This window comes from Crocodylus siamensis, chromosome 7 (genome assembly GCF_052110815.1).
Source record: "Crocodylus siamensis isolate JL-2025a chromosome 7, ASM5211081v1, whole genome shotgun sequence".
Taxonomy (NCBI): Eukaryota; Metazoa; Chordata; order Crocodylia; family Crocodylidae; genus Crocodylus; species Crocodylus siamensis.
Window position 1 is genome coordinate 67,082,323 of NC_143401.1, and position 23,325 is coordinate 67,105,647.

Below are 23,325 nucleotides of genomic sequence, written 5' to 3' on the forward strand. Positions count from 1 at the left end.
CAAACAGGTTTTAATGACTGCTACATTGTTGAAGTATAACACAAATTCAATCAGCATTTAAATGAAATATAATTAATACTATTAAGTATATTATTATATAAGGCTAGACATTATGTTATGTTGTCAATAAAGGCATATGGATATCAATAACAACAACAGCACAGCAGTTAAAAGTTTGCTTTTTATATGGAGAAGTGAGATTAAAATGGATTAAGACAAATGGTTTTAATCAATATGAAAAATATTTCAAAATATCTAGTCTCAAGCTTATTAGCCTACACCTAGCATATGCACTGGTTCCCTAATATTGGTTTAGTACTTTTTTTCAAGTCATGTTCAAACAGTAACGAACTTCAGTCTGTGGCTTAGCAACTAAGTAATTTTTGTTTAGTTTATAGAGCTAATAATGGTCAAAGTAAAACGCTGCCAGAAACCTTTTTATGTAATATGTAAGGGAACACTTGATCTTTTACTTTCTTATATGGTTAGCTTGCTAATTAATGTTAACAATTTACTTTAATGATTTAGTTTCTGATATTAAATAGTGTGAATTAGATAACCAAAAGTTTATGTAGCAAAAGCTCAATTTAATACTTACCTGTATTGATGGTAAGATAAAAAACACATAGCAGTATGTGCTATTTACACTTTTGCAGTTAAATTAGTAATGCTAGTTAAGAAATCTACTCTATTTGTCATTGTTAATTCCAAATTCCACATTTAGCCAATTTATAATCAATTGAATATAATCTTATAAATAAAAACATAACTTAGACTAAGGAGGCAGTTTTACAAGTATGAGACCGATACAGACTTAGTTGTTTTCTTTTTAATAAATTATTACATTAACTTTGGTTCTCCTTCCTCTCCACCCTCTCAGATGGTCAATTTTGATAAGCCTGGAGGCAACCTTTTCAGGCCCCACTTCCTGTATATTACTCTCACCAGACTCTTCCATCATTATTTTCAGGTTTCAGTGTAAGAGTACTGAGGTCAGGTACTTGACACTTTGTTTCTCCTTTTCACCAGCAAATCTATTCAGATTTTTTTTTTTTATTATGTTAGGCAAAGTGGCTGCTTCTCCCTGAGCTATACTGGGCCTAACTCTTCCTCTTGTTTTCTCTTTTGTACAGTTATATAAAACTGAAATAATAATGATATATAAACAAACCTTGATAAAGACCTTTGAATGCTACAGAAGTACAAAAGGAATATGATGATTCTGTGATTCACATTTTCCCCTCCCCACAACTGCCACAACTAGATGAGGTCTAGATCAGTGTTTTCAACCCATGACTCATGACCCAAAAGTGGGTTGCAAGAATATATGAAAGGGTCACAAACAAACTTTAAAAATGGATTTTCCTTTAAAGGAGAAAAACGTGGGAACCTGTGGCTTTTCCCTTGCAGGCTGTCAGGCGTTCCAGCCTGTAGCAGGCTGCTTGGGGCTCCCCCTGCCCCTCACACTGTGGGGCTGGGGCCCGGTGGTGGGGGCAGCAGGTTGGGAGTGAGGGGCATTGGGTCAGGACTAGTCGTCGATGTTTACAAATGAGTCCTAGTACAAAAAAGATTGAGAACCACTGCTCTAGATGACTTCTACAAATGGCTTACATGAATTGCCCTTGTGTGTCACATATTTGAACCTGGAATTTTTATGTGATTTCATGGTACACTTACTGATCACAATACTGCCAATAAATGTGTTCACAAGGTTTTGATCTACTTCAATGGCATCCCATGCTCCATTTTGTTTTTAAATATATTGTAACAACGAGGAATGAAACAGTACTATCTGTCTTTCATTTCTTTATTGCCATTTACCTTGTCATGTGGCATTATGAACACAGTTTTATAATATTACAGCTGGACTCAACTGATAGGTATGTGCATGGTTATAACATGCTTAAAAGTCAGTCTAAAAGTGATTTGAAGACATGCATAGAAAGTTATAAATTAATCTGATGGTATTTTTCTGACACCTGAAAGCAGTCCTGCAAGTTCTTCACTCAGGCAAAAATATATGCTGAAAGCAATAGAAGTTTTGGCTACATGCTGTAAAATTTAGGAGCCAATTAATATAATAGAATTCACTTTGAGTCCTAACATTTAGGACTCAAATATAATGCAATATCTATATATATAAAGGGTTTCGTCCATCTGTCTGTGTCTGTCTGTCTGCCCGTAATGCTCTTGGAGTTCTCTGACTGGTTGTCTCAGCAGACAATCACAATGCTTACTGAAACAACCAGAGTGCTCCGCACAGACCGAGTGCTCCACGAAGTGCCGCCATGACGGCAGGGACAGATTAGGGGGACGAGGCCAGCAGCGCCCCCCCACCCTGCTCCTTAGAGATGGCAGTGCCTCAGGGTGCTGGTAGAGGAAACAGTCAGGACAGAGTACGATAGCAAAGTGCTGCCATGACAGCAGAGATGGAGGGGGGGTGAGGCCAGTGGTGCTGGCCTCATCCCCCCCCACTCCAACCCAGTGGTGCTCCACCGTCCCACTCTGTCCCCACTGTTCCCTCTGGCGCTGGAGGCGGTGCAGGGTGCTGGCAAAGGGGGACAGAGGGGACAGTAGAGCAAGCCTTCCTCCTCTGCTCCTGGGAGGCAGCAGCAACACGAAGTTGTGGGTGGCGGCACTTTGTCCTCGCCCCCCACCCCTCTGCCATTCTTGATGGGAAATTTGTTAGTATAGGAATATAAATATTTTGATCTTAAATTTTTATCCACAGTATTACAACTTTTTGAAAGCAGTTCAATTTGAATTAAATTACAGTAATTCACTTAAATAGTAATATAATGAATAAGTCCTGGACAGAAACTGCTATGCTTATTAATACAAAATATAAACTACAAATTTCTCCCTATGGATTTCCTCTTTTTCACAACACCATGAGTGTAATAGGATACTGAAACACAGGCATGAAAGCTTGTCAGCTTCCCATAATGTATTCTCCCTCAGCATATTTTTTTTTTTTTTTTTAAAACAAGTAAATTGCAGCACTTAGGTTTTAACAGGGTCACTTTAACAGCAGCTTTATGAACTTTATGCAATCTATAATAGTATAAAGTTAGTTCGTTTAGCCATGGCAAGCTTGAACATCAGGTCCCAGTCTACAACTTGTCCTAGTTTCTGGCAAGGAAGAAAGAATCAAAGAAACCAGGGAAGAAACCCAAGAGGGAGCTTTGTCTGGACAGGATATGTTCAAAACATAGCCCTAGCCTGCCCCTTATTCCAGTGGTGGTATGGAAGAAGGAGTTAAGCATATACCACACCACTCCCAAAAAATGCTGGATCCACAGAGACATACCTCATCTTCCTAGTTTGTTTTAAAATATGTTTAGTTAATTCAAATAATGTAATATCTCAATACTGTAGTCACCTTCCAAAATATTTTTAAAAATAGGTCTGCAATTCATAAAGGCATGTTTTGTTGCCTATACTAAACTAAAGTTTCTCTCAGCTGCCAAAGCAAAGAAGCCATTTGTTGACAGAAACGGGCGACAGTGTTTTGTTGGGGAGATTATATATAGAATAATAGTGTTAATCTCTACTGTATAAAGCCTTCTGGGTAGACTTCTGGGCACTGACTCTCCAAAGACTCTGTGCTTCATATAACATTTTCAAATACTGTCTGTTTTGATGTGTTAAAGCACTGGAGGCATAACTTCTGCTTTAAAATACTGACTGGTACTATATATACATCAGGGGTGTCAGACTCACCTTGGCTTTCAGGCCAGATCTGGGTCACAGGGGCTCTTTGTGGGCCAGATTTGAACTGGGGCAGTGGCCACAGTCACTGACTTGTACACATGTACATTTCTAGGACTAGATCATTATTAATATGAAAATGTTTGTGCATTTTATGTATTCAGTTTGCATGTTTCTTCTAGAAACTTTTTCTGTTGCTGATATTAGGTATCAATAACTAAGTCCTTTATTTTAACCAGAGTTCTGCTTCCCACTTATTGCTCTGTTTTCTGAATACCCTATTTCAATGAAAGAGGCACACAAGGAATATTATGGACTTAAATGCTAGCAATATGCAGTTAACTTAGAGCTTTATAGTTCTTTCACATAAAATGCAACAGTTTTCCAGCTATGCTAATACCCAAGTATAACCAATACCCACAAGATAATAACTGACTAAATGTTTCCCCAAGCAAAATAGAAGTGATATTGGTAGAAAGAAAAGAACACTTTGAATACCAGAGTAATATTGAACTGTGGGCTCCTATCCTCAGATTGCCAAATTGGTATATAGCCTAGATGCCCTTTTGGACTTTTTATTGTTACTGAACATCCTAACAGAAAAAGCCAAAACCAGAACCTTCTGGCTTGGGAGTTGGCAACCTATGGCTAACAGGGCAAATCCAGCGTATGGCAACTCAGGGAGTCAGAAGCACACTTCAGCCAGGACAGCAGAAGCAGCATCTCCAGGGTCCTACTGCCTACCATCTTCAGTTTATTCCTATTGCTGAGGCTGCAGCAGCAGCAGCACAGGAGGCATCTCCTGGGTCATACTGCCTGCTTTCTTGTGTAGTCCCTCAGGGGGGTGCAAGCATTTGCTGCTACAGGCCACTGCTTGCAACACAGCCCTTGCTGCAGGCTTCAAAAGTTTGCCAATGCCTGTTCTACTTGGCTAGCTACAAGAGCATGGTCCATTTAGACAGGTGTGAACTTCACTATGCTGATCTATTTTATTCATGATCCCTAGCTAGCTTGACTGCTATAATTGGAAAGTAATATAATGGGCTGAAAAGCGTTCCATTTGATATAAAAAGGTTACCATACACATACTAACAATGGCTTACAAGAACCCATGACTACAGTGTTTTAGACACTTTCTTGGCTTCTTATAAGCTTCAATATCAAACTGAAGTTTCAAAGCTTTCTACTGTATGAGCCTGAGATTTCTCTCACACCATGTTGCCACCTCCCTTCAGTTCCTACATGGACCAAAGAGAGAGTATATAGGTCAAAGGGCGCTGCAATACTACAAACACTTTTTATTCCAAATTATTTACCTACTGAGTGAAAAAATCACAGATATGCCCACAGTATTGGATGGTAGTCTGATCATTCTTGTTTTATTTATGCATTTATTTATTTACTAGATGTATATGTCACCATTCCCAACAAAAGCTCAGAACAGCTTACAATAAGACATGGAATAACTTACAAAAGAATATAGAATATTAAGATAAGATATAAAATGATGTCTTAATTTGGCATCCCTTGCTAAATGCCAATTTAAGTCTTATAGCACTTCTGGAAGATATTCAGGCTTGGGCTCTGATGGGTCTCAAGGGGAAGGAAGTTCCAAAGCTAAGGACTACCAACAATGACCTCCCACATATTTTTGCCAAGCACACGTGGTGCATTAACCATACTTGCAAAAGATTGCTTTCAGCTGACCTTATGGATCAGGATGGGCCATAAGAGAGAGAGTGATCCCCTATATATGTAGGGCACAGACCATTTAGGGCTTTATAAGGTGATAGCAGGCTATAGTTTTCTTGTAATATTTCTGGTTTAAATAGGGTTGCCAACTCTGACTGAAGCTACTCCAGGAGGTTTATTTTTCTAACATGGCATAATGTCATTAATCTGGGTGCATCGATAAATAGAGATTTTTGGGGCAGATGCTGATGGCCAATTTTTAATGAGCCATATCAGTTGATACCAATCTGATTGCAATATGCAGCCAGGCAGCATGAAGAGCAACATCTGGCTGGTAAGTCTGTGGTGGGGGAAGAGGAAAGGTAAGGGGCATGTGCAGGGAAGATCGAGGCCCCTGCAGTAAAGGAGGGAATGGGGTTGGAGCTGGGGCTGGGGCTGGGGCTGCACAGCCAGGATAAAGCACGGGATGGAGCCATGAGCGGCTCCTTCAGGGGGTGTGGGGAGGGGAGTAGATCCTGTCACTACACACACCCCGGGACGGCATGTGCCCCCGGATATCTGCATGCAGGGCAAAGGCGGGCTGCCACTAGGGGCTGGGGCTGGGCTGGCATTGAGCTCTTCCTGGTGGGGGGCTGGGCCACGCTGTGCTCATAGTGGGCAGTGGCAGTGCTGGGAGGGGGGCTACAGGGTGGGGGCTGCAGCCACCCCAAAATTTGTTGTAGCCCCTCCCTCCTAGTGCTGCTGCTGCCCACCCCAAGAATACCCCCAGCCCAACCCCCCTGCTGGGAAGAGCCCAGCACCACACCGGCCCCAGCCTGCAGTGGCAGCCCACCCTTGCCCCACATGCAGATCTGGCGGCACATGCCTCCCATTCCCTCCTGGGGTGCATGAAGCAGTGGGAGCCATGCCCCTGGACGAGCCACTTGTGGCTCTGTCCCATGCCATGCCCCTGTCCCTGCCCCTGCCCCAGCCCCACTTCCTCCCCAACTGTGGGGAACCTCAATCTGCCCCTGCCATGCCACTTCCTTCACAACAGACTAACCAGCCAGACCTGACTGCTCTCCACACTGCCAAGCTGTGCTCCTAGCCACCTGCACAGCACACCTGTGTTGTGGCTGCAAGCCTGCATGGGGCATTTATCAGTGACATTATCAGCCACACCAGCCAAAAAAAGCTGATTTCCAATACTGTCAATTTTCCTTATATCAATGTCAATCCAATATGGGACTGATGTATAAGTGCACCTCTGGTCATTAATTGTACCGCTCAACCCGTTCACAATATCAATCTCCCAGATTGCTTTCAGTAGTCACTGAGAGCTTGATGCCAATTCCAGTAGACTCCTGGCCAATCTGGGAGGGTTGGCAACCCTAGGTTTAAATGTACAAAATTTTTACAGCATGAATACATTTCAATTTCCTTGACTAGCTTGCACACAGGGGAAAGAAGGGTTAATTGGTGGTTGACCATACATCCCAGTTTGGCAGGGACAGTCCTGTATTTTGTAGGCCATCTCAGCATCCTGGCTAGCTGGATGAAAATTCAAATAAAAGTCCGGGGGGGGGGGGGGTGAGAGAAGAGGGGGAAGAGACAAAGCAGTGTCCCAGATTTCCTTAAAAATAATATGGCCACACTAGTTAAGTAGTTTTCTACTTGTAGTTCACAGATCCCTCCCTGAAGGTCCCCAGACTAAGTCTAAGGGGTCCATGAAAGATAACTATGGGCAATCAAAATCACATACCCACAATTACAATTCAAAGGGGTCTGTGCCTCCTTTCAAAATGTTTTAGGGTTCCACAAATAAAAAGGGTTGAAAACCACTGCCCTAGTTAATTGGGTCCTTACTAGGAGCTAGAGCTGCCTAAATGCTAGATAAGACCTCTAACAACAAAAAACTGAATAACCTTGTTGACACTTCATGTGGATTCCACACTTCAAGAAAGATGTGGAACACTGTAAAGAGTCCAGTGGAGAGCATCCAAAATGACTGGAAGTCTAGGAAACAATTTATGAGGAAAAGTTGAAAAAGCAGGGATTATGTAGTCAAGAGTACAAAAAACTGAGAGAGGAGTTGATAAATCTTCAGATACCTGAAGGGTGATTATAGGAGAAAGTGATAATTAGGCAACAATCTACCTTTGGCAGAAGCCAAAGTTGGCAATCACCTACCAAAGCTTATGCCTAGGGGGTCTACTTAAATTGCAGTTTTGCGTAAACCATGGAATCCAGGATTGTCTGCAAAATAAAAAAACCAACCACTTAATAAAAATAAAATGCTGACTCCCCAGTGGGAGCCAGAGCTCCTCACTGCTACTGCAGCCCAGCCTTGCAGCCTGTCCAGAGAGGAAAGTGCCAGCTGGAGGGGCAGCATGAAGAGCAGCAGATTCCTCCTCCCTTCCCCACCAAAGCTGCTCTGCTAATCAGAACTAAGGGGCAGGGCCACATGAAATGCAGATGCCAGTCAAGATGGCAGCAGATCCTTTGCACCTCTCCCCCCTATGCCAATCAGCTCTGAAGGGTGGGATCACCAGAGCACATCCACAAAATACCTGAGGAATTTGCTTTTTATGCTGCGACCAACCTGTGAAAATTGGTAAGTCTAACTATGATTTAAGCAGACCCCTACTTAGGCCTCTCTGAATGAGTTTCTAAAGTGCCATGCTTCCCTACTCTTCTATGTAGAAAGGTGATATAAGCTATTCTCTGTGGCTGCATTGAACGGTAAAGGGAGCTGAACTGGAGCAAGGAAAATTAGGGTCGTTATTAGAAAGACCTTTCTCACTATGAGGGTTTTTAAGCATTAGAACAGGCTACCCAAAGAGCCTGGGTGATCTCAGGTGTCATTAGACAAACACTAGTCCAGGATGGTTTAGTCAGGGATGGTCCTGCCTTAAGCAAGGAGTTAGACTATACAACTTCCAGAGGTCCCCTCCAGCCCTACTTTTCTATGATTCTATAGTAGAAAAAACAATTTTAATAGAAAATTACCAAAAAACATAAAAGGAAAACTGATTTCCCACTATAAAATAGAACTGAATTTTTAAAAAGTGATAAAAGTCAGGAATTCTACCAATACAGTCACAGAAACAAATCCATATTTGGAAAATAAGTGGTAAGAAAAAGATCATTTTTCTATTAATAATGAATCCAAAAAAACATTAAACAATTCAGCCTTGTTTCCAGTAACTAAAAATGGCATTTGCAAGTGAGCATACTGATATACTTCTTTACAGTGACAACAGATGTATTTCCTTAAATTATTCTTGAAAATTAACCATAACTACAAATTCATTTGATCTTGGCCTTGAAAGAACTGAGTATCTTTTTCTTAATTCTTATTTTTCTATCTGTTTGGCTATAAAATTATGAAGAAGATTCTTACTTTTTCACAGACATGGTATTGTAGGCATGCCATATAAGAGAAGCGGAAACTTAAACAGTGTTTCAGTCTTTACTGCTATGTGATACAACTGTCAGGCAAGGTTTTTTGAGTAGATGTGGTATCTTGTGTTAGACCAACTGAGTAGTTTGGGAAAAGTGTTTTGCAAGCTTTTGGGTTCAGTCACCCTTCTTCAGGCATAAGGAGTCTCTGCTGTCCTTAGACCAACACAGCTACAACAAAAAACCTAGCAACAAGTGATACAACTGATGTTCCTCCAAGGTGATGCAGAAACTCACAAGCATCGCCACATTCAGAATATAGATATTGAGGCTTGTAAGGAGGTGCTCCAAATTTCAACAGTTGGAAACCCAGATGCAGGCAGTCAACAGATGACAGTGTTCCTGGCTGGGAGCCAGCTATACGTGGTAACTCACTAATGAGAATGGAGCCATCAGGAAGCTTAAGTACTCCTGGAGGAAGTGGTAAGGGAGGAAAGGGTGTATTGTTGTTCTGAGGTAGAATTTTAGTGTTAACATTGTCTCCTGTCTTATACATAAAGTAAGAGTGAGAGAGCTGGTTTGCTTGCCTGTTCTGCTTATTATGGAAACAAAATTACTGTGTGTAGAATAAACTGGTCTGAGAATCTGAAACCAAAGCTGACTTTTATCTATCTAAGGCAGTAGGATCAGTAACCTGTTTATGCTCTTAAGAAATTGTATTTCTTTCTTGTTTAAAAAAGCTTCTATATGACTTATGTTTGTTAAATGAGTTTTTAGCTGTCTTTTTCATGTTTTTTCTTTTTTCTTTTCTATTTTTTTTGCTCGGGTATTTAGCTTAGGACCTTGGGGAAGGCAAACATTTTGCCAAATATCTAACAGCTGGTCCTTGTGTAAACCCCAGAATACTCTGAAACAAGAAGTGGTTCAAGATGACTCTGTATCTTAACACAGGGCACCTTTTTTCTAATTTCATAAGGGTACATAGTATATACTAAAGTTCCAGGTAAAACAGAGTATACAAAAATGTTTCTTACTACTATATGATGAGTAAGTAATCTTCTGGTTGGAAGGCTCAATGATACATTTTCCAGAAATGTTGCTTAATATCTTTAAAGTAGAGGTTCCCAAACTTGTTCTGATTGTACCCCTTCCAGACTTACCAGCTGCCCACATACCCCTACTAGCATGTTTTATATTTTAACCCCTTAATGCCAATTATTATTATAATAAAAGTTAAATCTGCCATTATATAATTTCTCCTGTGTGCCCCCCAGAGATGCACCAAAGTTTGGGAACCCCAGTCCTAAGGCAAGGGTGTCAAATTCACCCAGCCTCAGGAGCTGGATCTGGCCTGTAGGGCAAGGGTGGCAGAATGTCAGAGTTGCAGGGATTAACACAGCTATTGCTTGCTATGCTGCTGACATGCATTCCCAATGGAGCTCCACACCCTGTTCATGGAAGGCTCTATATCCCCTGCCTGCCCCCTCCCAAATTCCCAACCCCTCTAGATGCCTTTTGGGCCAGATGATGTGGCTCTACAAGCCAGATACAGTCCATAAAAGCTGTGTTTGTCAAGCTTGCCCTAAAGTGCCCAAAATGAAGTATTCTAATATAATAGTTCTAAATTCAGTCTGCACTCTACATTTTAAGATTGATTTATTGATTGGGACAAATAACATGAGATTATCAAGACATTAATACATTTCTGTTGTTATATGTGGCAGGCTGTTTTGTTGAAATATTTCTGATTTAAATGTGTTCATGTTGTAATGCTGCATGCTTTAATTTCCCTGGCTAGCTTGTACTCCTAGAAAGAAAGGTTAATAAGATCCTTATTAGGATTCAGAACTGCATGAAGTGCATCTTGTCTTATCTAGACAGACAAGGTTCTTTGGGTCAATCCAATATCTTTTATTAGACCAAGTAAAATAGTTGGAAAAATTCTTTGTAAGCTTTCAGGTACAACCACCTTTCAGCAGGCTGAAGAAGCACCTGTAGTTGGTCTGTAATCTTCCTGGATGGAACAGAATAGAAGCCAGAGGGCAGTATGCACGCAGGAGTGCCACTCAGTGAGAATGCCAGTTGAGGCAGTCAATGGGTGAAAGACAAATGGGTGGAGTAGGGAGGGGGGAAAGGGGAATGCAGACCTACTGATAATAATATAGCCAGTAAACAGTAGAGAGATTACCTGGGGTATCAGATGTTAGGCAGATTATAGTGCGTCATAAATCCCATGTCTATATTGAATCCATGAATTTCTGTATCCAGTGGGTTGATGAAGTGAAGTTTGTAGGCTTGTCTGCAAAATATGTTTTGTAAATTCCCTTTGAGGCTGGTAAGTCTGTGGGAGAGAAGGGGCATGAGGGGGGTAGATTGAGGCTCCCCAGTGAGGCAGGGAGTGAGGCTAGGGCTGGGACAGGTACTGCACAGCCAGGGTGGGACAGGGCAGGGTGCGAGATGGAGACAAGGCTCATTCTGGAGGTGCATATGGGGGAGGAGGCTCCCACTGTAGTACACACCCCCAGGGGAGGCACAGGGGGCACATCCCCTCCTGAATCCGGCCACAGGGCAAGGATGGGATACTGCTGCATGCTCAGGGCCAGACTCTTCCCAGCACTGGGGAGGGCTAGGCCAGGGTTGCACTCAGGGCAGGCAGGGCAAATGGCAGTGGTGCTGGGAGAAGGGCTGCAGCAAATTTTGGGGTGGCTGTAGCTTCCCCCATAGCCCTGCCCTCCCAGTGCTGCCACTGCCCACCCTAAGTGTAGCCCCAGTCCAGCTCCGCCACTGGGAAAAGCCTGGCTCTGAGCGTGCAGCGGCAGCCTGCCCTTACCCTGCACACAGATCTGGGGGGGTACATGGCTCCCATGCTTCCCTTGTGGGTGCGTACAGTAGCAGGAGCTGCCTCTTACTCCCTGCCCCGCTCCCCATGCCTTTTGGGCAAGCTGCAGCTTTGTCTCCACCTGTGCAGCACCTGCCCCTGCCCCTGCCCCACTCTGTCCCTCACCATGGGGGCCTCAATCTGCCCCCCCCATACCCCTTCCCCCCACAGACTTACCAGCTAGATACTGCTCTCTAAGCTGCCAGGCTGCATACTGACCATCTCATACTGATCTCATACTGATCAATATTGGCCAATATGACTTGTTAATAATCGGCCATTGGTATCGCCTCAAAAATATTTATTGGTGCACCCTTACCAAAAAAATGCTGCTTCTCAGGTTTACAACTCTTGGTGCGCTTCTTCTCAGACATGTATGCTAAAGGTTGAGTGATGTGAACCAGTCCCCTGAGGCATGAAGGTATTATTGAGTGTAACCATTCTGAACTTCAACTTGCATTTGAATGTGTAAAGCTTCCTATGTTTCAAGTGGGTTTTTCTGCTGCTGTACTTTATGATATTAACACATAATTGCTATAGAACCCCCCTTCCTACTGAGGAAACTCTTCTATCATCCCTACTGAGAGGAATGAGAGTACCTCTTGTCAGAAGGGCTTCCTGAGAAGTGGTCCTAAAGCAGCATAGGGAAGCAGGATACTGAGTGAAACTAGATTAAGTACTTTATTGTGATGACCTTAATGCAGGGGTGGGCAAGGTCTGGCCCTCAGGCCGAACTGGGTCTGTGCAGGACTCCATTTCCCCTACCTGGATGGCTGCAGCTGGTTTCCACCACTACAAAATCCCAGCCCTGGCCCCATGACATTCATGCTTGAAGTGGGTCACATAGTTCCTGAAGGAACATGATATTTGTTCTGGATTCTTAAGGTTTCATTCCAACTATTGATAGTCTTATCAAAACCATTGCTTGTGTCTCCTATATTGGGCAGTATAACTGAAATGCTGAGGTTGGTTGTAGATCCACAGTCCTTCTGGCTTCTATGGGGTATACCATCGATGTGTGCTGTGTTTTTCTTTTAAGTGCCAAATTTTATTCACTGACAGAGTGAAAAGTCACCCTTAGTCCTTCTTAAACCAATCTGGATATTATCTATTTTGACAATGAACAACTCCTTTTCCCTTGAATGGCAGGTCTTCCACTTTGTTCTACATTTCTTATAGAGCAGTCAGATCTCAGCAGCCATGGTTGGGATACACTTCTTTAGCCATAAAATAAGAGGCCAAGTGTATTATATCAAAGCCAACTTTCAAGCTGCTTTTTATCACCATTTGGCTCTCTGCCACCAAGAAAATTAACTCCTCTCTAACATCTGGTGGTACACTCCCAGCCAATAAAGATAACTTCTTTTAAATTAAGAAGTCATAGCTGGAACATACCTTGTAATTGGCAACTGTAAATTAAAAATTTGCAGAGAATATTCCTTACAACCAAATAAATACAGTTTCTTTGGCTTTGTTATTTGATGTGATTCTATTTTGGTAGGATTTCTCATTAGAAGCCTCACAGCAAAACATGATGGCACCAGATGCAAAAGTACTCTGTCCTTTGGTAGGACCAAAGCACTTGACTCCTTGTCAAATTTGCATAGGTAGGGTATAACCAGTGATTGTGTTGGATTGGGGACCTAGCTAAAATAGCCTAGCCGCTTTTCTTATGAGCAACACTATTTTTCACATGGGACTAGGCTGGAAAATGTCCTGTAGTTTGGGGAACAATCTGCAACTTCCTCTATAGAGACCTTTAGAGCTATTACCATTTTTTCCAAAAGGTCTTAGAGTCACCTAAAGTCATTCAGTTATGGAGTACCAGCTGGATCATCTTCTTCATCATCATCTTCTTCTTTGGACAAGGAGATTGGAGTAGGGTCCTCACATCTATACACTGGAGCAGGAAAGTGGGGAAAGTGGTGGGGGGAGAAGTGGAAGTGAGTGGCATGCAGGAGCGCGGGCTGTGGGCTGGCAGGGGTCTGTGGAGCCAGGCTGGGCTGCAATAGCAGGGAGAGGCGGGGAGCTGACCCAGCTACATAGAGCCCCAGATGGCCGGGACCCCGCGCTCCTGCTGCCTTGCTTTCAGCCTCATGCTCCTGCCTAGTTTCTACTGGCTCCCATGCGGGAGTCACTCCCAATACCCCCACCCCATCCCTGCAGTACAGGGAGGGATAAGCGTGTGGCCCCAACTGACCCTGTGCACCCTGTGCTCACAAGTCTGGACTGAGCAGCAGCGGCAGGGATGGTGCTCGGTGTGGAGGAAAAGCGCTCTCCCTCCCCCCACCAGCGCTCTCTTCTGCAGCTGGCCAGAGCCCATGTGGGGCTGTCCTGCCTCTCTGCCATGTCACCGCTATCCCAGCAGTGGCAATGGAGAGCAGGCATAGGCAGTCTCGTGTTGGCTTCAAGCAGCTGAAGCACAGGGCGTTGCCCCATGCTGAGTACCATCCCTGCCAGTGCTGCTAGCCTGGGCCCCACACTGGCTCCAGGTGACCCACTGGGGCTTAACCATGGCAGCAGCAGCTGGGTGCAAACTGCTGCTTGATGTGAAGGAACATGGTCCCCCTGGTTGCCACCATCAGGCAGTTCTTGCTGCTGCTGCCTGCCTAGCACTTGCCCATCAGCACTGCCCAGCACAGCAACAGTGGCCATGTGGAGCAGCTCCTGGGCAGCACAGATGTGGTGGAGAAGCAGCTGTACCTCAGCCAAGCGTGAAGCAGGCTCCAGGTTGCCAGCTGCAGCAAACACTGCCTGGTGGTGATGAGTGTGGGGCTGCTTTCCTCCATGCCAAGCAGCAGTTTGTGCCCAGCTGCTGTGCCATGGCCCAGCCCCAAAGGGTAAGCCTGGAGCCAGTGTGGGTGGACCCAGGCTAGCAGCATCAGTGGGGATGGTGCAGCTCAGCCCAGCTCCAGAGACCCCTGCCAGCTCACACCCCGCACTCCTATCACCCTGCTCTGGGCCCCACTGGTGCTGACACCAGCACAGCCCCCACGCTCCTGCATGCCACTTGTTTCCACTCCCCCCCGCCCTGCCACCCACCCACTGGCCCCTGGCTGCATGGCTGAACCGGGGGGGCTCAGCAGGAACTGGCCCAGCCCCAACGACTGAGGCGATGCCCATGGTCCTCCCCTGCCTCCCCCTCCCCCAACACATACACTTCTTACCTGAATTTCCCGCATGAGTGGAACCTCAAACAGTCCAGCAGTCCCAGGCCAGAAGCTTCTGACTGTGGGGGCTGGGCCAGGCAGGCCCTGCTGTTGCAGAAGCATGCCATTGCTTCCCCTGGCTCCTACTGCCCCTGGTTCCTGTCATCATTGACAGGAGCTGGAGCAGATAAATATTAATTTTCTAAAATTTTTAGAGGCTCCGCAGACTCGGTAGAATGGCTCGGCAGCCCAAATCTGGCCCGCAGGTAGTATAAATAGTTTAAATAGTCGCAGAAATGCAAAAAATCCTCATATGAAATTTTCATTCAACATGCTACCAGAGAAAATGGATGTCTGATTTTGGCCATACAGAATTACTATATAGCTGCTCTGTTAGTACTCTCAACACATTGGATTTTGAAAAATAAACTGATTGCCTGACAATAGACAGAAGCCAAGTATAAACAGCTTTTTAAATATCTAATCTTCTCTTTGTGACACTTAAGGCTATACTCATTGTAGAATGGCAATCTGTTTTAATCAATTATGTCTAAAGAAAAGAAGATTGTTCTTTTAAATAAAATTATATTTTTCAAACTGTTTATGGATTTTTACATTTTCTCTTCAATTTTCACATATATATGTTATTAAATGATAATATATTTAATATGAAATATTATGCACACACTTTTACGTATGAATGCGTATATGTGTGTTTGAGCTAGGGATAGGTAATCAAAAAACCTGAGTCTGAATAGATTCAATCTTTGCAGGTTAGTCTAACCTGGCTAGGCTAAGTCAGTTTTGTAACCAGACAAACATCCTAGAAATGCACGCATATGCCTGAAGTGGCTCAGGCCTTCCACAGCACTGAGCTGAGGGGGTCGTGGTCATACAACAGCTAATTTACTAATTTCCCATTGCAAAAGGAATGGAATCCCTAATGACAAAGAGTACAATTACAGAAAGATGGAGGGACTACTAGTATTCTTTTAAATAGTAAGATGAATAAGTGCAAACAAATAGCCATATTCCAGTTGTGTGAGCCATTTGTAAAGCAATCCTTAACTTTAAAGAAACCGAAGTGGTTACCACGAAGTTGATAATGTTCCCAGTGAATTATTAAAAAGAAGAAATTGTAGTTAATTTGAAATGATTCTACAACATTATTTTTTGGTTTGAAGATTTGCAATGGAATGGAAATGAATGGAAGCGAGGAATCATATACTAATTTTTTACTAAATGGAACATAATATTTACCAGGCTCTGGCAGGACATTGTAATTAGCCCAGCAGGGAATCGATAACATAGTTTATCACCCAATTAAGAAAACAACAGATAGACACTTACTTATCTATTCTACCTGTTGATTCAGCATGGACTGTAGCCAGCATGTGGTCTACTAACTAATACACAGGTACCTCCTCATCAAGGCAGAGGGGAGGGGGGGAATTCCTGCTTAGCAGCAAGTGGTGAGGGGAGTGGGGAACCAGTCTGCAGTGTCTGGAGCTGCAGCCAGGGAGCAGAGAGCCCTGCCCAGCCCAGAGAGCATGCTGGGATGCTGGGGGTGTCTGGTTTATCTTAAATCAGCATGGGGTCTAGGACAGACATTGCATAAACTCGTTTGAGTCAAATAAGTTAATTCTGATACTACATTCAGCCAGGCTTATCTCAAACCAGTTTCAGCCATTTTCAAACTGGTTTATGTGTACTGAACATCTGTTGTTACAGGTTTAAACCAGTTTCTGATCATTTAAACCAGTTTATGTGTAATGTCTGTCCCTAGCCATAATGTTTTAGATCTGGGCCACTGAACAAGTCATTTTGTGTGGGTGGGAGAATGAAAGTTGCTCCAGTGAGAGCTGAGGAGGGTACACAGGTAAGTAGAATGGTGGCAGGATGCAAAGTGTAAATGGCATTTGAACAACTGCTAAAGTATTGTGCAGAGTGCAGTACAAATAGACCCAAATGACTACTGGTATACAATAATTTCATATCAAGAACATCTATAGTCTCGATCAAGAGTAAAGAATATATATTATCCTAGAAATTTATATGTACTAAGAACTGCATCTTATGAAGGAAGAGGCTTTTTCAGTACACATTAATCTAACAGTACAAACTAAACCACCTGGTGTAGACAAATGTAATTCAACTCACCTAAGAGAACTTTCTGTGATCCAGATTCAGTGCTGACCTCACCTGATACAACAATGTCTATGACACTGGCATTGATTCCTACTTGCTGGTATCTGTCAATTAATTTATATCTGATTTTTTTAATAGCAATCAAGACAAATTCAGCAGTGTTCTCCTCAACACATAAAATTGTATGTCCATGAAGATGAAACTATGTAATGAAAATCTTAATGTCTGAAATAACTTTATATAACTGGGTTTATGATAATTTGGTATCAATATACCCTAAATGAATATTATGCATTACATACACTGTAGTGATCACTGGGTTCAGCAAATACAGACATACAATGAATGATAAGGATTAAAATAAACTTTAATTATGAAGTAGCATTTCTAAACTGCTATCTTATCACTACATCTTTCCTTTTAACAATAACTACAAAAATCAGCCCATTAATTAACACCCATTTATAGAGAAGAGTTTACTAGCATATTACTTTAAAGTGAGTCTTTACTATTCACTATCCTATTTCCCTTTTCAGCAGTTCTCTTAGCAAGTCTCTATGGGTACCTATTACCATGGGCAACTGGTGCCTCCTGGCTCTGGGGGGGGTACCAGCTGACAGAGGGTCCCCCAGCGGCCAATCGCTGACCCTGGAAGTGCTAGCAGCAAACCAGAAATTGGCTGGCAAGGGCCAATTTCAGGGGGGCAAGTGCTCCCCCACCCCCCCGCACCCTCTTGTTCCTGAATGGCCAGTTATTGTGATATTTGTTGGATTCATTTTGGTTTCAATTTTAATTTTCTATACTCATGCACTGGTAAAATATTAACCTTAACTCCAGTGTTTAATTTAAATTAAACCATTCCTCCTTGCACTTTCACTGGCAAAAATACAGCCCCTCTCATTGCTTATACTTGATTCTATTATATACATATGAAATTCTTTTAGTATAACCTCAACTGTATGCACCTGATGTTTTTGTGCTTGGACTCTGCAACCCGTGGCAAAATGGTTCCCTCTCGTTTCAGCTGAAACAGAGCTTTCCAAATCTAGCACAATGTTTGGGGCCCTATCGCCTTTCACACTTGGTGCACACAAGCCCTTTTGCCCTCTGTCCCTTAGCATCCTCATTGCTGATGAAAAATTCCAATCTGTGAGGTGGCATCTTAGCAGCCCTGTAAGGTGGCTTTTTCTGGCCCATTCTTTCATGCTTACTGCAGGTACAACTTTTTTGATATATTCAGCTCTGTAACCTGGGCCTTCACAGTTTCTGCTGCCCTGCACATTTGGACAGCCCTTTCTAGTGAAAAGTCTTCTAACAAGAGCCTTTCTTGTAATGCAGTGTCTGCCTTCTTCCGAGGTGGAGAATTAGGATGGTTCCTAAATAATGCCACAAATAATCCTATCTCTAGTAAAAAACTTCTGTTAAATTCCCAAAGCACAGTGTTTACACAGTCTCTTTAGTTCAGTAACATATTGATCTATATTTTCTCCTGTTGTCTCTCTGCTTATCAAAAAATCTGTGTCTTTCGAGAGTTTCATTCTTTTTTGGCATGTAGTACTCCTCAAATTTGGCCAGTATTACATTCAGCTGTATACTTTGGTCTTCTTCAAAGGTAAAGGTATTATACACAGCCAGGGTTTCCTCTACCACAATATGTAGGAAGATAGATAATTTGACCTCATCATTTTTCTCTTCTGCCCCTGTGGCTCCTAGGTGCCACTCAAACTTTGTCTGAACACTCCCCAGTTCTCTGCTATATTGCCCAACATAAGAAGGGCAGGTGGAAGTTGCAAAACTTCCATGACTAGCTATCCTTTTACTTTGATTCTAACCGTGCAGGAAGGGCATTTAGATAAGCCCTTGCCATTCTACATGGCTGAGTTGTTTCATTTGCTCTCAGTTTCCATCTTCCTTTTCAATTTGGCATTCAAATCTTTTCAAGTTCTTCATTTGCCACTCCTGACACCATGTAACAATCATGGGATTCCATGACGACCATCTGGCATGAATGAAGAGAATTAAACAGCAAAAGCCTCTGCAGAAGGCCTGTGCGAAGTGGCAAGTATTCACTTCAGATTTGGATTTGATCGATTCAGAAGCACAGTGATTAGATTTGGAGATCTGAATCACTGTCCCGATCCAATTCAGATGAATCAAAGATTCGGCCATAGACTAAAAAGGCAGCAGTCCTCACCACGCTGGACACAGCTGCTTCCAGCTGGTAATTCTGTTGTGGTGGGCAGATCAACACCCTCACAACGAAGGAGGAATTGGGGATGGGACAAGCTGCCCAGTCAGGGCAGGGGGGCTGGGCGGCATGGAATGTAGGCATGGCAGCACTGGGAGTGGGGACTATGCCCTGCTGCTGCTTGCCCACCCAGAGTGGGGGGTGCAATACAGGCATGGCTTGCTCTGGGTGGAAGAAGGCAAGTGGCAGCAAGGAATAGCCCCTGCTCCCAGTGCTGCTGCGCCTGCACCCCACACCCCTGCGCCCCAGCTGTGCAAATGGCAGCAGGGCAGAGCCCTGCTCCCAGCACTGCCACGCCTGCATCCTGAGCCCCCCCACCCCAGCCGGGCAGCTTGTCCCAGCCCCAGCCCCAATCCCTCCCTCACTGTGGGGGAATTGATCTGCCCCCCATGCCCCACCCCCACAACAGACTTACCAGCTGGAGGCAGTTGGGCCGAATCTCCAAAGCAGCACTGAACCTTTTCTGAATCAATTTGGAAGCTTCCAATTCAATTCAAACCTTTTAACTGGTCTTCTGATTTGATTCAGATCCGGCCGCTGAATCAGGTCGAATCTCCTCTGAATCAAACCGGTGACCAAAGTTTCACGCAGCCCTACTCTCCAGTTCTTTGGATTCCCTCTCAAACAGAAGGACCATGTCCCAGTTCCCAGCTCTCTTAGTCTCCTGTTATGGAGCATCTTTAAATTATAACTTCTGTCACTACAAACACCATGAAACAGAATCAACTCCTGAGAGTCCCGTGAAACTGTTACATTTACTGACTAGTCAACAGTATATAAAATATGGTAAATTTAGTTTAGGAAGTTTTTTTTTACCCTTATCTGTTTGCAGATATCCTCTTTTCCCCTGTTATTTATAATGATGCAAAAATATAACAACTACTAAGTCATTTCAACAACTCTGTATGGCTGTGAGACCTGGACATTCACTGGGGCACTGGAAAAGTGAACTGAGACCTTTGAAATGCAGTTGTTCTGAAGACTTTTCTGAATAGAACACCAAACATAGAACAAATGAATCTGTGAAAGATCAAATCAGATGAGAAGTTGGCAAATATGAACCCTTATTCAAAACCATAACTAGAAGAAAGATGCTGTGCTTTGGACATGTAAAAGTCTCAGCACTAGGGCTCTGTGAAGCTTTAGTCGCTGATTTGATTTGGCAGAGATTCAGCCTGATTAGGTGGCCGAATCTCTGAATCTGAATCGAATCAGGAAACCCTTTAATATCTCTGAATCAAATCAGAACCCTCCAACATTGATTTGGAGAGATTTGATGGTTGTACAAGGATTGCAAAAGAGCAGGAAGAATGGAGAAAAGTTACTGCTACATCAGAGATGCCTCAATGGTCGGTGCGGCTTCGGGACTGACTTGACTTGACTTGACTTAAGCACAGAATACAGACACAATATAGAACAACTAAAAATGTAAAATTCTCAATTAATCTTTCAAATTGGGCTCTGTAAATCAGACAGCATTAGAAAGAAAAATATTCTGATCAGGAAGTGGATATTTGTCCATTTTACTTTGAAGCTTTCTTTAATTTTTCCCTCACAGTATCCAAAATCATAAAAGAATCATAAAAGAAATTATCCAGAATCATAAAAGAAATCTCCTCCTTCTCACATTTTTACTGAGGAAAAAAAAAGACAAACTTTGTTTCTACCTAAAAACAAATAACTATGAGATAATTTTGAAAGAAAATGAAAAACCACTGCATCCTCCCCAAATGTGACTGAAAGTTGACTTAACTACTACTAAAGCCAAGTCCAGATTTTTACAAACCCTTTCAGGCCCACTTTCATAAACTTCCATTTTACAACAGCTAATTTACTAATTTTCCATTGCAAAAGGAATGGAACCTCTAATGACAAAGAGTGCAATTATAGAAAGATGGAGGGACTACTAGCATTCTTTTAAATAGTAAGATGGATAAGTGCAAATAAATAGCCATATTCCAGTTGTGTGAGCCACTTGTAAAGCCTTAACTTTAAAGGAATTGAGGTGGTAACCATGAAGTTGATGATGTTCCCAGTGAATTATTAAAAACAAGAAGGTGTAGTTAATTCAATAAGATTCTACAACATTATTTCTTGGCTCAAAGATTTGCAATGGAATGGAAATGAATGGAAGTGAGGAATCATATACTCATTTTTTACTAAATGAAACATAATGTGTACCATGACATCTCCCTCATTATCACAGGCTCTAAAAATATACTTTTGATATTTTTACATAGATTTGTCCTTTATGTACATCAAATGGAGTGTAGATTCCAGAAAAAGGTCCAGTACAAATAATAATAAAAAAATTGTCATCTACTGGAGAAAAGATGAGAATCTTCCAGCCTCCGATCATGGACCTGGGAGCTTCCTGCATAGGGAAAGTCCCCCACCCAGCCCCAGCTGTGCAAGGGTGGCAAACTTCCCTGGATGGCCCAGATCTGGCTGGGAACTGTACTAGTATGGGCCACATCCCAGGCAAGAGTTCAGGCAATTGAGCCATGGGGCTTGGCAGAGGAGGGGAAGATCCCACCTGTGCTCCACCAGCAAGGCAACTAGCAGCAAGCCCCTGGCTGGGCAGGGATTCCCCGCCCAGCCAGGCGCTCACTGCTAGCTGCCCCACTGTCTGATCAGGGCACAGAGCTGGGAAACAACTGCAGAAGAGGGGACTCTTCCCAGACCCTGTCCCAATCACCTTATTGGGCTCAGAAAGAGCTCTGGTGGAGGGGACTCCCTTCAGCCCTATGTTCTGATCCCTCATTTGGGGCACAAGGATGGGAAACAGCTGCAAGGGTGTGGCACAGCCCAGAGTTGGCTGGGTCCTGCCCCAGATGGGGATAAGACTCAACAAGCCACAGGGAAGCCCTGCTGGACATAGAGCTTATACCCATGTGCACAGTGTGGGAAAACTCTAAAGCAGCAGCTCTTTCATCCCATGCATATCAGGACTCATCCAGATGCGTATGGACCTACGAGAAAGCTGTCTCCTGGCCCCAAGCTCCTTGACAGCCCCTGGGCCTGAAGCTCCCCCTGGCTGCTGCAGGAGGCAGAGCACAGGGTGGGAGCAAATCTGTTCTTAAAAGGGATCATGTGTAAACATGCTCCCCAGTAGGCTTGCTGTGCAGTATCTTTACTACACAGTAAGCCTAATTCAAATTAATTGCATGTGTAGACATGCCCGCACAGAAGGGAAATGTTTGCTACTTTTTTGCCTGCAGAAAATGTTTAACTTCAAGAAAGCACTGAGAAAAGACTGTCCTTAGATATACAAGATCATTAAAAGGCCAATTAGTTTTATATGAGAAACTGAACACTTACTGAGGGCCTTGTTACACCTTACACTGAGCTGCAAAAATGCTGATTGGTGTTAATGCTAGCTTGAGTTTGGAGCAGTCACATGTTCAGGACAGTAGGGGCCTGGAGGACTGAAAGGTAAGAATACCCACCTCCCATTCTTGGCTTTCCTCCTGTCCTCTGTGTGACCGCCGGACTGGGGGGGTGTTCTCCCCGTGGGTAGCCGCCTGAGGATGGAGGACCATCGCTGCTCACCCTGGGATACCGCTGACCTGGAGTAGGTGTTAGGTCGTCCAGTCCCTGCCCTGGTTCTCGCCCGCCACAACTTGTTGTTAGGTTCAGTAGGGCGGTTCCTGGTCACTCCACAGCCCGGGATCCCCGGCGGTCACGTTACGGGACTCTGCCACCCCTTGCACCCTGGCCTCACGCCTCCTTCGATGTCCCCTTCTAACAAATATCCCGGCTCCCTGTCCCGAGGCTGGTTGTCTCACTGGCCTGGCCAACCCTTATCTTCGGACTCCTCGTGCCCTGGGTGTCCTGGGACCGGGTCCCGGCCAAGACGGGGTTTCCACTACGGGCCCCTGGCCAGAACTCCCCGGCTATACTCCTTGACCGGGGTTCCTCCTTTAATGGAAAAGAACCTGGAAAACTAAAGCTAGGTCTCCACAACCCTACTAGCTAGGTCTTTAGCCTGGACCTTCCTAGGTGCCCTACGAGCAACCCTTATCTTAGTCTCCGGCCATAGGTGGCCGACAATGGCCTCCGCCCGACTGTGCCTCCTCGGCGCCCTCTGGGGCCCGACCCTCCTGGAGGTATCGCCT

General features: G+C 43.9%; 1 protein-coding gene across 2 annotated transcripts in view; it reads right to left on the minus strand.

Annotated features, from left to right (window-relative positions):
- Positions 1 to 23,325, minus strand: part of PLCE1 (phospholipase C epsilon 1) — a 343,905-nt gene that overhangs the window by 196,596 nt on the left and 123,984 nt on the right. The gene's annotated exons all lie outside the window — the stretch shown is intronic.